The sequence below is a fragment of the Amblyomma maculatum genome, chromosome 1 (genome assembly GCF_055883805.1).
Source record: "Amblyomma maculatum isolate TAMU_Amacu chromosome 1, ASM5588380v1, whole genome shotgun sequence".
Lineage (NCBI taxonomy): Eukaryota > Metazoa > Arthropoda > Arachnida > Ixodida > Ixodidae > Amblyomma > Amblyomma maculatum.
In genome coordinates, this window is record NC_139344.1 from 290,686,497 (window position 1) to 290,701,698 (window position 15,202).

The following is a 15,202-nucleotide window of genomic DNA, read 5'->3' on the forward strand; positions in this document are numbered from 1 at the left end:
ACGAATCTACGTATTTGGTTACTGTGTGGTTGTGAAAAGTGCCGGATTTTTAAATCCTTCCCCAGGAGTGACGGCACGAGAGTCTCAGAGACGAAGTCGCACTCCTTAGTCACTTTATTGACAATTGGAAATCGAAGGAACTCGACAGCGCAAGCTGCAACGCTAGCATTTCCCCGCTTGTGCACAAGAAAACCGCACCACGGAAAAGGAAAGGGCAGCCACCATAGTCTTTCCGGCCGCGTTACGATTTTTTCTCTTAACAAAAAGAGCAGATAGGAGACATGAACAATTACTATTACCATGATTTTATCCTTTTTCCTCTCTTCGATTGTCAGCCAATGGAAATGCGCTGAGAGCTCTGATTTGATAATCTTAACATTTGTTAACATTTTTTTGTGGCATGTCTGTCTCGCCTAATAAAGCACTTATTTCAGAGCTCATTCAATACCGCATGGTCACAAAATCTGCTATAGGCTTCATATAAAGGCGAACAAGGAAAAAAAAAAAAAATTTTCATTGTTGGAAGAGAATGAACATAGCATTTTTTATTTATTTCGAAGGCACGCAGATCGCCGCTTAGAGCGTTAATAGGTTCCGCACATATTTCTCAAGCAGCAAATCTATTTTTCTTTTATTTCGCATTCATGTTTTACTTTACACGTGTTTATGTATTTTCTCAGCAGCACCCATTTCCTGACCCGCCAAAATACAGTGTTTCTCATTAGCGTTTTAGTGAACACGAGATTTCCTGAATATGGTGCAGTAAGACAAGACCGTTTTACCTCTCGGAAATTGCTTGTATGGCCAATGCTGTAAATAGATATAGCGGCAGTCCGGCAAGCTGCAGTGACAAGGTATGTAAAAGGAATGGGTTTCAGTTATTCGGAATCCTTGACGTGAATATATATAGAAAACTACCTATATGGTTGTATCCCCTCATACTCATCAGGTATCGCGGTCAGGTGTATGCCCTGAAAGTAGAACACCTTAGCGAACGAGCCATCAGAGATTCCTTTAATAACAGAACGCCCTCTTAGTTGTCATTGGCTTATCTTACAACACATCACACTGTGATTTTTTTTTTTTAGATTGTATTTAGCAGTAACAGTATTGGACTACTGCCTTCAAATGCTCAAGGCAACTGCGGTCAATCACATTGAACTTCCTGCGCTGGGAGAACGCCTAAATAAGAAAAAGCCAAATAATCTCAAGATCCCTCTTTCCTAGCAGGTGTGCGAAAAAGTAGGGCCGCTCATAGCAGGGGAAATTTATTTTTTTTTTTCTTTTCACAACCTCCGCAGCATGTCGATAGAAATGTATTTATAGCATAACATTTTCCAAGTCAATTATCTGCAGCAGCTCTGACGTGTTCAACCATAGCATTGTCCTATATGTAAAAATGATGCTGAGGTGGTAATACTCATTTCGCTTATATTAGGATTAAGCTTTATAGTCTAAGGCCGGGTTCAGTGACCTATTATAGCGTAGTTTTGCAGGAAGTCCTGGAAGTATGCTTGTTTGCTTTTCCTACTGTAAAGATAATCCTACTTTTGCCTTGCTTGTTTTTCTCGCTTCCCAGCTTTCGTTGGAAGGTTGAAGGCAGAAGGTCATCTGCTATTATTCTATTCTGAATCGTTCGAGCCTATTACCAAAAACGACAGGTGCAGCCCCTTTTTCATTATACATGAACGCTGACCATTACAACTACCACTGCTACGGCCCTATGGCTGCATGGCTCGGCAGTATTTGATCTTCAGGCGAGTTTCGACAAGAACCAAAATAAGATGAACGCGCAGTGCAGGTACAGATTCCGTCTCCGAAGTAGTCTTCACAACCACCTAATGAAGGCGTTCCTAGCGCATGGTGAAATTGCTCACGCGGCATTTTCCAGTTATAAAAGAAATAACATGCGCCGGGTGCTTTACACACACACACACACACACACACACGCACGCACGCACTCCCTGCTGAGGACGGCCCTTCCTTTTTCAAGATTTGCCGGTGGAAAAATATTCCTTGCGATTACTAAAAGCCGCACTGCGAAACAACCGGTAGGGACATGCTCAAGTACACCTCGCAGAACGAAAACGACTGCACCGCTCAACTGCCCCGGCACTCCACCGCGGGCGGCGCTGTTTCACAGAGGCAACGGTGGCGCCATACAACGGGCGCCCGCTCCCACAACCGCTTGTGTGCACATATTGAAAACAGGTCATGTAGTGGGTCGTTTGGCGGTGCGTATATAGATGCTATCTTAATATTTAAAGGCGCTAAAATCACATGACAAACAGTGAAGACGACAGGACGAAGATATGGGCACCCGGTCCCTGTACTTCCACAACCGTAAATGGCCCAAATCACCAAATATTTTATCTCTCATAGTGAATATGCTTCTGCAGTCTTTTGCTGTCACAAGCGGCCTGTCTCCCCAACATATTTTTTGCAGCAAGATAGATATAAGGGAGAAAACTTGGGCCGAGGGGCACTGCGCCGCTCTGTGCGTCGGCGCTCTCCATGGAGACCCCGTGAAAACCTCTGCGCAGCACTGTCGCGTTGTCTGCTCCCCGCCGCATAAAAAAGCGCAGGGTCATCTGCTCCGCACTGCTTTCCAGCACTTGTTTGCGCGCGTGCGCTCGGTTGTTTCTCACCTCCGGCCACATTCTGGCCGCCGTTGCGCTCCAACAAAGAGAGAGAGGGGGGGGGGGGGGGAACGAATGAAAAAAATGACGGCGCGCCTTTTTCGCAAAGCTTGTGTGAAAACGGCAACGGGATGGTTGTCTGCTTTATTTTTTTTTTTTGTTATCTCGCACCTCTGTTTGTAACTGGCGGTGGCACAGCAGCCATAGCCGAACCGAGTCGGCCTCAAGAAACAGATATTAGTCATAAATGTGATCACTTGGCGCTTATAAAGGAAAAACACATACGCCAATCGTTCTATCCTCATACGCGATCATGCTTCGGGAGCTCAAAACTGCGCATTCGCTAGAGGAGATAACTGAACTAGGAATTGCACAGCGTAGCTGTGAAATTAAGAAGGCAAAGGTTTCCATGGAGAGATGTCCCCATCTATATGGAAAGTCGTCAGACATTTCCTCGCTCTTCGTCTCGTAGAGAGAAGAAACTGCCGCAAAAATGGCATGCCTCGGCTTCTCGTCAGTGACCCAGGTCATTAAGAAACCTCTCATCCTTAAAGGTAGCTAAGTCATTGATTTCGAATGGCAGCACCGCAGCAGCGAACTTCCCCCTGCCGCTGTCGGAAGGAACCAAAGGGTAAGACGGCATGATTTGTGCCTTTGTAAGGAACGCATCCTAAAAACACTGAAAACAGGCACCACGGCGCCGGTAGCATCAACCCAGCGCCCGGAGCACTCTTCGCTGTGTACAAGCGTATCGGTTATTCTCAACAAGAAGGCTGGACCCTTCATTCTCTGAACAACATGGACAGAGACATCAAGAGGTGCCACCTCAGTCCTTCAAAATACCCGTCGGTTGCCTCTCGTCTTCGAGTAGCGAATTCGCATTCATGATTTTTTGTTTTCAATGCCTGAGCCTGCCAACAAGCGCTCTTTGAAAACAATGTCCGCGGCGATCAATTATTCATAATTTCTCGCTTTCGAAAGCGCCGATAAAAAATATGCCTCCAGCCAGCCTCAATGTCAGCCGGGGCACAGAAAAAAGCAAAAATAAGGAACTCCACTGGCAAAGCGCGCCGGCTTTCCGCGCGCAGACGCATGACCACCCCCCCTCGTGCTCACTCTCCTTCTCCCGCTCCGCGTGCACGTGCGGCTGAACGTGGCACGCGCTCCAGAGCGAGTGGCCTGCGCAGACTCTGCAGACAGCCGTGTGCAGCGCAGGCACGGATGCCCATAGGTTTTGTAGTTCCTCTCCGCTCCGCTAGAAATTGAGTGCTGGTGTCGCGAAGCAAACTCCAGCTTGGGTTCCCTACACAGAATATGACTCCCATGGCGTATATGAAACAACGGGATCGATACGCCTTACTGTACAATCATGTATTTGTTAGGCTGGTTTGTCCATGCATCCTTGAAGATGCGCACTCAAGCGATGCATGGTTTGGAGTGGTATGCGCGCGCATTTTTCATTTGACAGTGGTGACTGCTTACTGAATTGCAACCGAGCACTCCCTGCTTTCCTGATGCACCGCCACCTCGATCCCAAGTCATGAGGAGAATTATCCGCATACAAAAAATCACATTTTTGACGCAAAGCCGAACAAAAAGATTTAAAGTTTGTACAGCAGCTTTTCTGTGTTGTAAAGGCTCCTTTGCCATGGCGGGAGGGTGCCAAGACGTTTTTCCAATTGCGCGCCCACCTAGTAGCCGCCAGTCAAAAATGGGGTTGCCGTGTGTGTTCCCCAGGCTTCCTTTAACCTTCTGGCTTAGGCCTGTACATGCATGTTTCTGCAAAAGTATAGAATGTGCCAGTACTGTACCAAATTATTGTTCCCTAGTTCAACACATCCTTGATCGCAGAACATATTATTACTGGAAAAAGGCAGGGACTGTAGCTCCCTCTGCACAAGCGTTCCTTGAAAAAAAGTTTTGATTGCAACAAAGGGGTGCAGGAAATCGAGTGTGCCTGACAACTGATACCTTGCACCTTGTATCAAGTATGCGTATTTGCATTGTGCGGAGAAGATTTGCTAACAAATCCAGTTCGTAGAAGGCTTATGATGAGCTGCTTCCATGCCCACCAGTGGCATGGCATGTTAAATTTTGCCACGAATTACAGTCACCAAGTTTTTTGTTCATGCAGTGTCCTTCAGGGTAGAAGAAAATAGTGCAAGAGACGGGAAAAGGAAGTAGACACGAGTGCTGACTAGCAACTGATTGTATTCAATGCGTGAGCATATAAATACAACGAGCGACAGATGCGCAGAAAGGGAAAAGAAGGGCCACAACGTCAACGCAAAAAATTCCATGCTCATCATTAAGAATTAAGATAGGCTAGCTCGTGGTGGACAACGAAACGCTTGCGCATGAAACCCCTTTGCGGGCAGTGATAAGGGCTTCAAAGATTTGCCTGGTACATTTCTCAGGGTGACATTTCAGAATGACGCACTGTTCAAAAAGCGGAACACAATTTAGACAAGATTTACAATTCAGCACCAAGTTGCTTTTGGGCACATTGTCAGCCAGAGACAATGCAAGTTCTCTGAGGCGATCATTGATGCATCTTACCTACATACGAGGCCCTGCAATAAAAAGGCACCTCGTAAACAACACGAGTGCGGCAGGCAACAAAACGTTTCTTATGCCTCTTGTCGCATGCAGTTTGCCTTCTTGCACATACGCTCCAGTTTGTATGGGGCACTAAACAAAACATGTACGCCTACATTGCGCGTGACACGCTTAAGGGGGGACGCGGAGATCAAATCGCGAAAATTTCGCGAAAGAGCAGATTTTAGAAAAGATTAGATTCGAAATCTATAAGGCCTGTTCAATCACATTACAAAAAAATTGCGCTGAAGTGGGCCTAAAAATTGTTTTTGTGATCACTAGTAGCAAAAACTGGCCGAAATGTCCGCGAAAACGGTCGATTTCTGAGCGCAATAACTCGGCCGAAGCGCCGATCACAAAACTGTCGGTACCACTGGAAAGCTTGTTTCACCGCAGTACTCCTCCCGTCGGAGCCACGTGTCTATGACAAAAAACAAATGCACAAAAGTAAAAACCGCGAAGGCCTTGCAGAGCCACTTGTAGGCGCTGATTGGTTGTGCCAGTCACGTGTCGCTCAGCCCGCTCTCCGAGTGGCTGCTGGAAAGAGCGCCATTGCTCGCGGTGTCCGCTCCCGTCTCAGTCACACACGCTTTTGTCAACTACTCGATAGTTTGTGAATCCGCGGCTGCCGTTCTGCATTTTTCGTCACCCCCACTGTTGCGCGAGGCTTCGTCTTGTGCCAGCGACGCAACGGAGCGCGGTGCGGAAGTATAAGACGAAGTATGCGTGCGGGAAGCACGTAACGCAAGCCTCCTGTCCAGAAAAAGAAGCGATCGGTGGTAAATCGGACAAAGCGAGGACCGGGTCGGCAAAAACGCTTCTCGAAAAGTATCAGCGCATCGTACGGTCCGTCCGAAAGGCAAAGAAACGGAAGCGGCGGTGAAAGCGACAAGGATATCGCACTTATGTTTCGACGTGGTACAGCTCCAATGAACGGAAGTCTCCAGACGCGTGGAAAGCTCGGCTGATGCAATCGCGCAGCGGCACGGATATTGCCCGACGCACTCGGCGAAGATCACGACGGATATATGTTGCGAAAGGCCGACCCGCCCTTGGAATCGATGCTAGGATGTGAACCCGAAGACCCGGCGCCGTCAAACAATGTCGCAGTGCAGTGCAGACACGGGGAAAGTTCCGTTTTCGCGACGGTGGGTGACGTCGATGCGGCGCGAGCTCTCGAGTACGACAGCGAACGTTTGTGCAACCGGAATAGCACCATTCCATGGCACCTAGGCCCGAAATCGATTCCCAGCAGTTAATCCGAGGTCCCGGCTCCATCAACTAGCCGCGACATCGCAATGCAGTTCTGATACGGAGAAACTTTTGTTTTTGTGATGGTGAATGATGTGCTGCCAGGCTTACGGCAAATGTTTGCCTAATCCAATTCGCACCAAAAAATTCGCGGGGGGAAAAAAAAAAAAGAAAACCAAAAGCAAAACTGAAAGAAGGGTACCTCAATTTCCCACTGGATGACGTCGCTTCTCAAGGATCCTTTCGAAAGTGGGAAAATTCGAATCATGAAACCAATGATAGCCCGAACAGGCGCGGACAAGGAAGTGTTAATAAAAACAGTGGCCTGACACCGTTTTACAAACAAATGCATGTCAAAACCACGTGGATTGGCTAGGTATGCATGCTACTGTGAAACGTCCGAGAATTGTCCGTATATCTGTGTCCGGTTTGGCTTATGGGGTTTAAGGGCGGACGCGACCTTTGAAAACCGAAAAATCGCGAAAAAGTCTATTTTTGGAAAAGTACATATTCCGGTACTACAGTCGAACCCGGTTATATCGAATTTTGGTTATATCGAACTGACGAAATATCCCCTTGAAAATCCCATGTAAAAGTATAGGAAAGCCGCGTCATATATCGAACTCAATTTCACGGGTCGTTCTATATATCGAACTCCGCACCACACACTGGAAATTGTGCCTTCCCCAAAGACGATCGCATCACCCTTGGCCGTCTGCCGCGTGACGTTTTCAAGTCACGCGCGGATGGAATGAGTGGGGTCAGTTCGGCGACGGCTGGTCTGGGCAGCGCCGCGTACATTCCCCAAAGGCGCGCGCATCTGCAGTTGTCGTTTCCCGCGCGCCAACACATGACGTTTGCAAGCCATGTGCGTGGGTGTGCCCATTCTTTTGCCGAGCTATCTCTCTCCTTCAGCCCGCGTAACGCATGCGCCAAGCCAGCTCAGCCCGTTTTCAGACAGACGTCGGTCGCTTTCTCTAGCGTGTGTTACGAACCCTGCGTGTGGCGGCGCGCCTGCGGATGTTAAAAAACTGCTTTTACTTTTTTTTTGCGAGAGAGATTCTTTCTTATCGTTGCGCTGTACGCGCGGCGTAGCGTAAGATATGGTGGCTGCGGACGTTAGGAAGCGGCAGGGTTTTTCTTTTTTTTTCTTTTTGCCGGGATGTTTATTTCATTTATTTTTTTTTAATCGTTTATCCTTGCATGTATGAATCAGCGAAAGCACGTGGTCAGCTGCTGCAATCATGATGCCCGCCCCAAGCGCGGCGTGATAAATTGACCCAGGCTTGTGCAATCAAGCCATCACGGGCACTCTGCCAAGTTCGCTCCCCGCCACCGCAGGAGCTATCAAAAGATAAACGCTCCCCGACGTTATCGCGGCGCAGCATCTTGGCACGCTGCCAATGAGCTGTGGATGAGACGACCGAAACGGACTGACGCGCGCCATCGACATGCAAGCGAAAATGGTCGCGATTTCTGCCGCGGCGACACAGAAACCTTGTCTTGAGCTGCCGCGGTGGCTCGAGCGACCCAACAAGTTTGAAAATTTTCGCTCTGTTGCTGCCGCTCGTCGCTTGCATGTGAGCGAGCTGGCCTTAACGCATTTTTTTTTTTTCAAATTCTCGGGTGCAAAAGTGGAGGGTGGGTTCATTATGCGAGTGGGTTGATTACGCGACAAATACGGTATTGTTTTTTCGCATCGTAAGTGCCGTCACAAGCCGATTTCTGTATATCGAATTATCGATATATCGAACTATTTCGCGATCCCCTTCGAGTTCGATATATCCGGGTTCGACTGTATATGTCATAAACTACCCTTTCTGCAAATATCAATGTCGTAATCGTTGTAGAAATGCAAAAAATTAATAATACAACAAGCCGCGGCAGCTGCAGCGCCGTGAGAAATTGGCGAAAATGTCCAAAGTTCGCACGCCCGTCATTCCTCCTCCGCTGAACCGAGTGCCGTCATCTTGGTCATGTTTTGTTCGTGAATTCTTGCGCTCCCTCTCACAACCATCTGACGGAGGCGGCAACGGCGTGGTCGCGTCGTGGCTCACTTCTGATTGGGAGCCTCGCGACGGCTTTTGAATTCCCGCGTTCCGAATTCGAGGCTGCGATTGAAAGAAGCGCGTGCTCCTCGAGAACGCGGGGGTTCGGGCGACTGCTATTGGCTGCTGCGCGTGCTGACGCGATGGTCTCCGCCAGCTACTTCTCCGCGCGTTGTCTGCTGCGTCTCTCTTTTGTGCTTTGTTTGTTCTCTTCATCACATGCCATTTTTACGATCGCTGTCTTTAAGACCTCTTGCCCTCCAAAGAGTTTCGTGCAGTCTGTCGATCATTGCGATGCCTAAAGCGAAGTTCAAGACGCGACATTCGTTCGGTGCACGGAAGCATTCCACGAAGGCTGCGAACGTGGCGAGGAGCTCCGGCGACTGCATCGACACTTCCAGCGTTCCAGACGGCTTCGTCACCGCTTCTAGCGTCCGAGACGACAGCGTTGCTGCTGCCAGTGTCTGAGTAACTGCGCCGCCGCTTCCAGCGCCCGAAACGACAGCGTTACTGCTACCAGCGTCCGAGATAACTGCGTCGCCGCTTCCAGCATCCGAGATGACAGCGTTGCCGCTACCAGCGTCCGAGATGACTGCGTTGCCGCTTCCAGCGTCCGAGACGACTGCGTCGCCGCTTTAAGCCATGTGCCATCTGCTTCGTCAGCACAAGAGTACATCGTTTCAAGTGCATTTGGTGATCCGGGTCCATCAACCTCGGCGATCGCGGCCTTCACCTCCGGTCCCTCATCTCCTCCGAAGGGAAAGAACGCTGCTTCCACTGTTCGCCTGGAAACGTATTTCTTGACGCCCGAGGAGATCGAGGCAGCGGAGGCACAGCGTGCTGCAGTTAAAGATGAACTTGGTGCCATGCCAGCGACGCAGCGCAAGTTTCAAGCGATGACGCCTGATCCCGGACCTGTCACCGTTACAACCGAAGGTGCCAAATTTTGCCTCGTGCAATGGATGCCCTAGGTGCCCTGCTTTCAAACACCTTGTGCGTGCATTGCCTTGCGACTGGGCTGACAGTTCAAGGAGGCACCGAACTTGGACTAGCAACTAAACTTCGGTTGGTGTGCCCGCATTGTGGTGTGAATCAAGTGCATGGAAACCTGCACGCCAGAAAGAAGGGATGGCATTTGATGTGAATATCAGAGCCATAATGGCAGTGAAGCAGATAGGAAAGGGCCAAACAGCCCTCAACAACGTTTGGGCCGCAATGAATGTGTCCCCATCGGACGTTTTAGAAGCACCTAAAAAAGACCTTCAGGGACCCAGAGGCCCAGTCTATGGAAAAGTTTTATGCTGAATCAGCAAGTGCAGCAAAAGAAGTCTACAAACAGATGGACCCAAGCTTTTCAAGAGACATCACTGTCAATTATGACGGGACCTGGCACAAGCGGGGTCACACGTCCCACATTGGAGTTGGGGCAGTCATAGAATATCATACTGGCCTCATCCTGGATGCACTGGTTTTATCTAACCAGTGCCTTGGTTGTCAGATAGGACCGAAGCCTGGCGACTCTGAATACCCAAGTTGGCATGAGCATCATGTGAGCCAAAAGAACACCGATGTCAAGTCTGGGAGGATGGAGGTGGAGGCAGCACTAACTCTCTTCGGACGTTCTGTGACAAAGCACAACCTATGCTACACGACACTTGTGTCTGACGGTGAGACAGTGCCACGTTCTCCGCCCTGGCACAGGAGAACGTCTATGGGCTAGTTCCCATTGTAAAAGAAGAATGCCTAAATCATGTACAAAAAGGGATGGGGACTGCACTACGCAACCTTGTGCAGAAAAGTGAGAAGCCCTTAGGAGGAAAGGGCAGGCTGTCAAAGGCCCTCATTAACAAGCTTACTGACTATTATGGTTGGGCCCTGTGAAACAATTGCAAGAATGTGGCTGCAATGCAGCGTGCAGTGATGGCATCCTATCACCACGTCACGTCAACAGACAAGGAGCCTTGTCATGAATTTTGCCCCAAGGGTGCCGACTCGTGGTGCCGCCACAAGGCTGCCGAAGCAAAAGGAGCAGCACAGCTAAAGCACAAATACAACCTCCTAGGCTACATTGCTGAGGCTATGCTGCCTATATATGAGCGCCTTTCTCAAAGTTCGCTTCTTCAACGCTGCCTAGGTGCAAAGACCCAAAACGCATCGGAGTCTTTCCACTCAGAGTTGTGGTCCCTGATGCCGGAGGAGCAGCATGCATCTTTAATTGCTGTGGAGACAGCACTGCATGAAGCAGTGCTAAGGTACAATGCTGGCTGCCACAGGGCTACCAAAGAAGTCTCAATGTCAGTAGGACTCACACCTGGCCACCTTGCCATCCAGCGAGCTACAGAGAAAGATGCCTTGCGCATGGGCAAGGCCATGAAATGGAATCAGGAAAAAACAGAGGTGGCAGACAAAAAAAGTGCGCAAAAACACTTCAAGCTACTGTGCAGGGTCATTTTAGACCCGGAAGTGTCACAGCTGTTGAGGGCCATTTTCTGGAAATTGTCTTGTATGGCTGCTCATCTCAATATATCAGGAACTCCTTGTCAGATTTTCATGGGGTTTCTTTTATCCCATACCTGAATAAAATTTTGAGGGCAAGCCAAGCCAGTGTATTCAAAATATTATGTCTGGAATTTCTCATAATTTTATTAACATAGGCCTAATTGATAACAAAAAATCCAGTGCTATGCTACTATTTTTCAGCAAGGAAATTTAGGCAAAGGGCTTTGTCTTGCCCTGAGGAACCTATCTAGGAATCAGTATGACAAATTGCACAATGCCAGTGCCTTTCGCAATTTCTTCAAGCCCGATATGATGGGCCTATTCGAACCAATTTGATATGCTGCTGTAACTTGAGAACTAGCATGCACAATTCAATGAAACTTGGTGGTTTTTCATTTGTTAATGCCATGAGCCTGTCCTGAAAATTTCATCATGATAACTTGAGAAGCAAAAAAAGTTGCTGTTCTCTCAACCTTTGAGAGCTGTTTTCTCAAAATCAATTTTTTGCACGGTGTGGCTGCTAGGGAAAGTCATACTCAAGAACCGCTTACTGGATGTTCATGAGGTTTTTTTTTTTGTTACATACCTAAGTAAATTTCTGAGGGCAAGACAATTCGTTTTTTTTTTTTTCAAAATATTTCATGTGTAATTAGCGGCAGTCAATTAAAATATCGTTAAGTGTAAATTTTAACACTAAATTTGGGGCTGTACTAAAATTTTTCAGAGAGGAAATTTGTAAAAAGGGAATTGTCTTGCCCTGGGGAAACTATCCAGGAGTGACCATAACAAATTCCACACTGCTAGCACATTTTGTAAATTCTCCAGGCCTGCCCCTAGCGACCCATGTAAACTATCTTTATATACTCCTCTAACTTGAGAACCGATGAGCCCAGTTCCATGAAACTTGGTAGTTCTTCAAATGTGTGTACTATGAGCATACCCTGAAAATTCCCTTCAAATATCTCAAGAAATAAAAAAGTTGGTGTTCAAGGGTAGCCTCCCCCCTTAAAGGGCCACTGTCCTTTTAAGAAAAGGAGCCCAGTGTTTCGATCAGGTACCGGAGATAGTCTGTGCAAAATTCTACAGCGACACGCGCGCCGCAAAGCATCGAAAATACAATTCAAAGCTCCCTCATGCTCTCCTTTGAGAAGCCAGCTTCACCGCTCCCTGCGCTGGCCCGCTGGGGCCCGATAATGACGTACGTATCGGGAACGACGTCCATTGGTCCGTCTAGCTGACTGACGGGAGAAGGATGGGTGTCTACCGCTCGCAGCGCGCTTTTCCCTCGCCACGGCCAGAGTGAATCCAGCAGCGCGCGCTCCCTCGACCGTTTTTTTTTTTTTCGCGCTCGCGGAGAGCCACGCCCCACCTCTCGCCAAACGCGGAGGAGGAAGGGGAATTTGTATTGCGGAGGCTAGACAACCTCGGGAAGGAGAGTGAAAAACCTTTGCGAGGGAACGGAAGGAGAGAGGCAGGATAGAATCGGGTGATTGTGGTGGCTGTAACTGCGTTATTAGTTACTCTTTTCAAAAACATTTTGCGGCCTTGCGTTCCAGGGGCGAAGTCTCACAGTCACCGGGGAAGAAAATATTTTCGACCGGAGGGTGGACAGTGGGCCTTTAACGTCCCAAAGCGACTCGGGCTACGAGAGACGCTGCAGTGGAGGACTCTGGAAATTTTGGCCTCCTGGGATTCTTTAACGTGTACTGACATTGCACAGCACTCGGGCGTTTTGCTTTTCGCCTCCATCGAAAAGCGGCCGCTGAGGCCGGGATTCAATCTCGCGTCCTTGGGAACAGTAGTCGAGCGCCGTAACCACTGCGCCACCCTGGCGGGGCTATCTGTGCCCGGATGTCCCTGTGTAGGCAGTAAAAGTACTGGTGGGTTGGATCCCCAGTGTTGCCGGGTGCCCACAAGTATTCCAATGGGTACAAGATTTCCACGAGCCTGGAGCTCAGCACTTCCCAAACAATGGCTTATATCAGAAAGAGACTTGTTCATGTGCAGAATCTCTGTGCATACCAGCAGTATTTCAGTCCTACTAGGGCCTTAATGTGCTCACAAACACTGGTTTGTTTCAATGAAGCCGAAAAGCAACATGTGCCCCTCTGCGCTGTGTGATGCCTGTTAAAATCCCAGGTGGTTTCAACTTATTCTGATGCTTTCTATTACAGGTCTCTCTCATAGCCTTTGAGTAGCTGCAGGGTGCCAGCTTCTTAATCAAAAGTCCCATCTTTAATCTGGGCCATTGTTCCCAATCATTAAGGTTTCCTGCAATTGCAGAGTCATTGGTTGACCACAAGCGTGGGGCCCAAGCTACCTTTCTCACGCAGTGCGCTAGGCCTGTTCCCATTGGACTGACCAGCAAGATAGACCTGCAGCAGCAGGGATGGAACCCGCAGCCTCCCGAAGCCAGCGGCCAAACACAAGGCCACGGCTGTGGCCCGTCGGCTTCTACCGCACGAGACGGATTAAGGGGGGACGCGGGTCTTAGAACGGCCAAAAATAGCTAAAAAATCGGTTTTGGGAAAAACTCATTTTCAAAATGTTTGTACTATTGAGCACCTGCCTTGTAAATATTAACGCTGAATTCAATCGGGAAATACAGTAAAATCGACTTTCTAAACAGCACGGGAGACCCGAAATGTGCGAAATGGGCGAAGCACTCGGCCGATCGCCGCCATCTTGGGCTCGTTTTGAAGCTTGTTTCTTTGTACGTATTTTGCGCAGTCTCAAAATGGCGTCAGCATAGGAGAGCGACCGCCCTCGCCAGATTTCTGAACGCCTTTCCTGCGCCGCTGATTCGCCGAAGCTCCCGCCCGCGAGGCGGGTCTTCCGTTCCAGGCCTCCCATTGGCCAACCCGATCCGGCGTGCCATTTTTTCCCCTTTGTTTTCTTTTTGCGCTTGCCGTGGTGATGCATCGCACGCCTGACCGCGTCTCTTTTTGCACAGCGCTCGCTTAGCGAGGCTTCACGACAGCATTTTTGTTTAATCTTTCCTACGTCGCATACTTTCTGGGCACAAAGTAGCGATGCTGGGAGACGCGCGTTTGAAGACGACGACGCGACATGCGTTCGGGAGGAGGAAGTGTCGGCCACCCAACGCGAAGCGAGGTTAGACGTCAGTATGTTCAACCGTACCAAATGAAAACGGCTCGCTGCTACGACAAGCATCGCCTGCCCGCTGTTCGACCATGCCGGATGATGAGTGTTCCCAACCACAGCGATCGTCGCCTGTTCCATCGCCTACCCGACGTTCGACCATGCCGGAGGAAGAAATTTCGAACCCGCAGCTAGCGTCGCCTGTCGCATTGCCTGATGAACTTGCTCCGGAATCGAGGCCCGGTCCCAGTCCGTCTCGTTGACTCGACACGGGGTTGTACACAGCAAAGGAGATCGTCACGCGTACGAAACAAGCAGACATGGTCAAGCGCGGCATGGATGCTAAGCTGGCAACGCAGCGCAAATTCGATCTCCTTGAAGTGGATCTGGCGCACACGGAGGAGGCAGAATCGGGCACTAACTTTGTCGTGGTGGACATGGCAGTGCTGAAGGAGCTTTTTGCGTAAGTGAAGTGTGGCAAGTGTGGGCTGTCTGCGCTCGATCTCAACAAGTCCGACAAGCAGTACGGCCTAGCAGTGAAAATGGAGGCGACGTGTTCGGCGTGCGACTATCGTGTGGCGCATTTTTCGTCGCAGAGGACTAAAGGACCTGCCAAAATCACACCCTTTGAGGTGAACATAAGGGCCATGAAAAGTATACAGAGCATCGGAAAAGGTGTTACGGCCCTCTCTGATTTCTGCGCCGGAATGAACCTGTCGCACAGAGGTCTCCACCACAAAACGTTTCAAGCCCACCTAAGGAAAGTGGTCGAGGTTTTTTGAGGGTACTGCGGCAGCCTCTGAAGCTGCCAGTGTTAGTGTTGTCAAAGGAGTGTTAAGACCTTTATCAGCCTCCAAATAACATTGATGTTATCTTTGACGGCACCTGGATAACCAGAGGGCGGTCATCACATATTGGAGTGGGCTGCATCATTGAAATGTACACTGGCCTAGTGATTGATCATGTTGTACTTTGGACGTACCATCGGTCCTAAACCTTCAGATGAAGGTTCCGAAGACTGGCTGGCAGAGCACGAATGCCAGAACATACACTGAAATTCAGGGC

The 15,202-nt window shown here is 49.2% G+C and overlaps 1 protein-coding gene and 1 pseudogene across 2 annotated transcripts in view; one reads left to right on the plus strand and one right to left on the minus strand.

The window, feature by feature from the left end:
- Rox8 (TIA1 cytotoxic granule associated RNA binding protein Rox8) overlaps nucleotides 1–15,202 on the minus strand; it is a 240,413-nt gene that overhangs the window by 73,466 nt on the left and 151,745 nt on the right. The gene's annotated exons all lie outside the window — the stretch shown is intronic.
- Nucleotides 9,680–10,991, plus strand: LOC146206790 (uncharacterized; annotated as a pseudogene).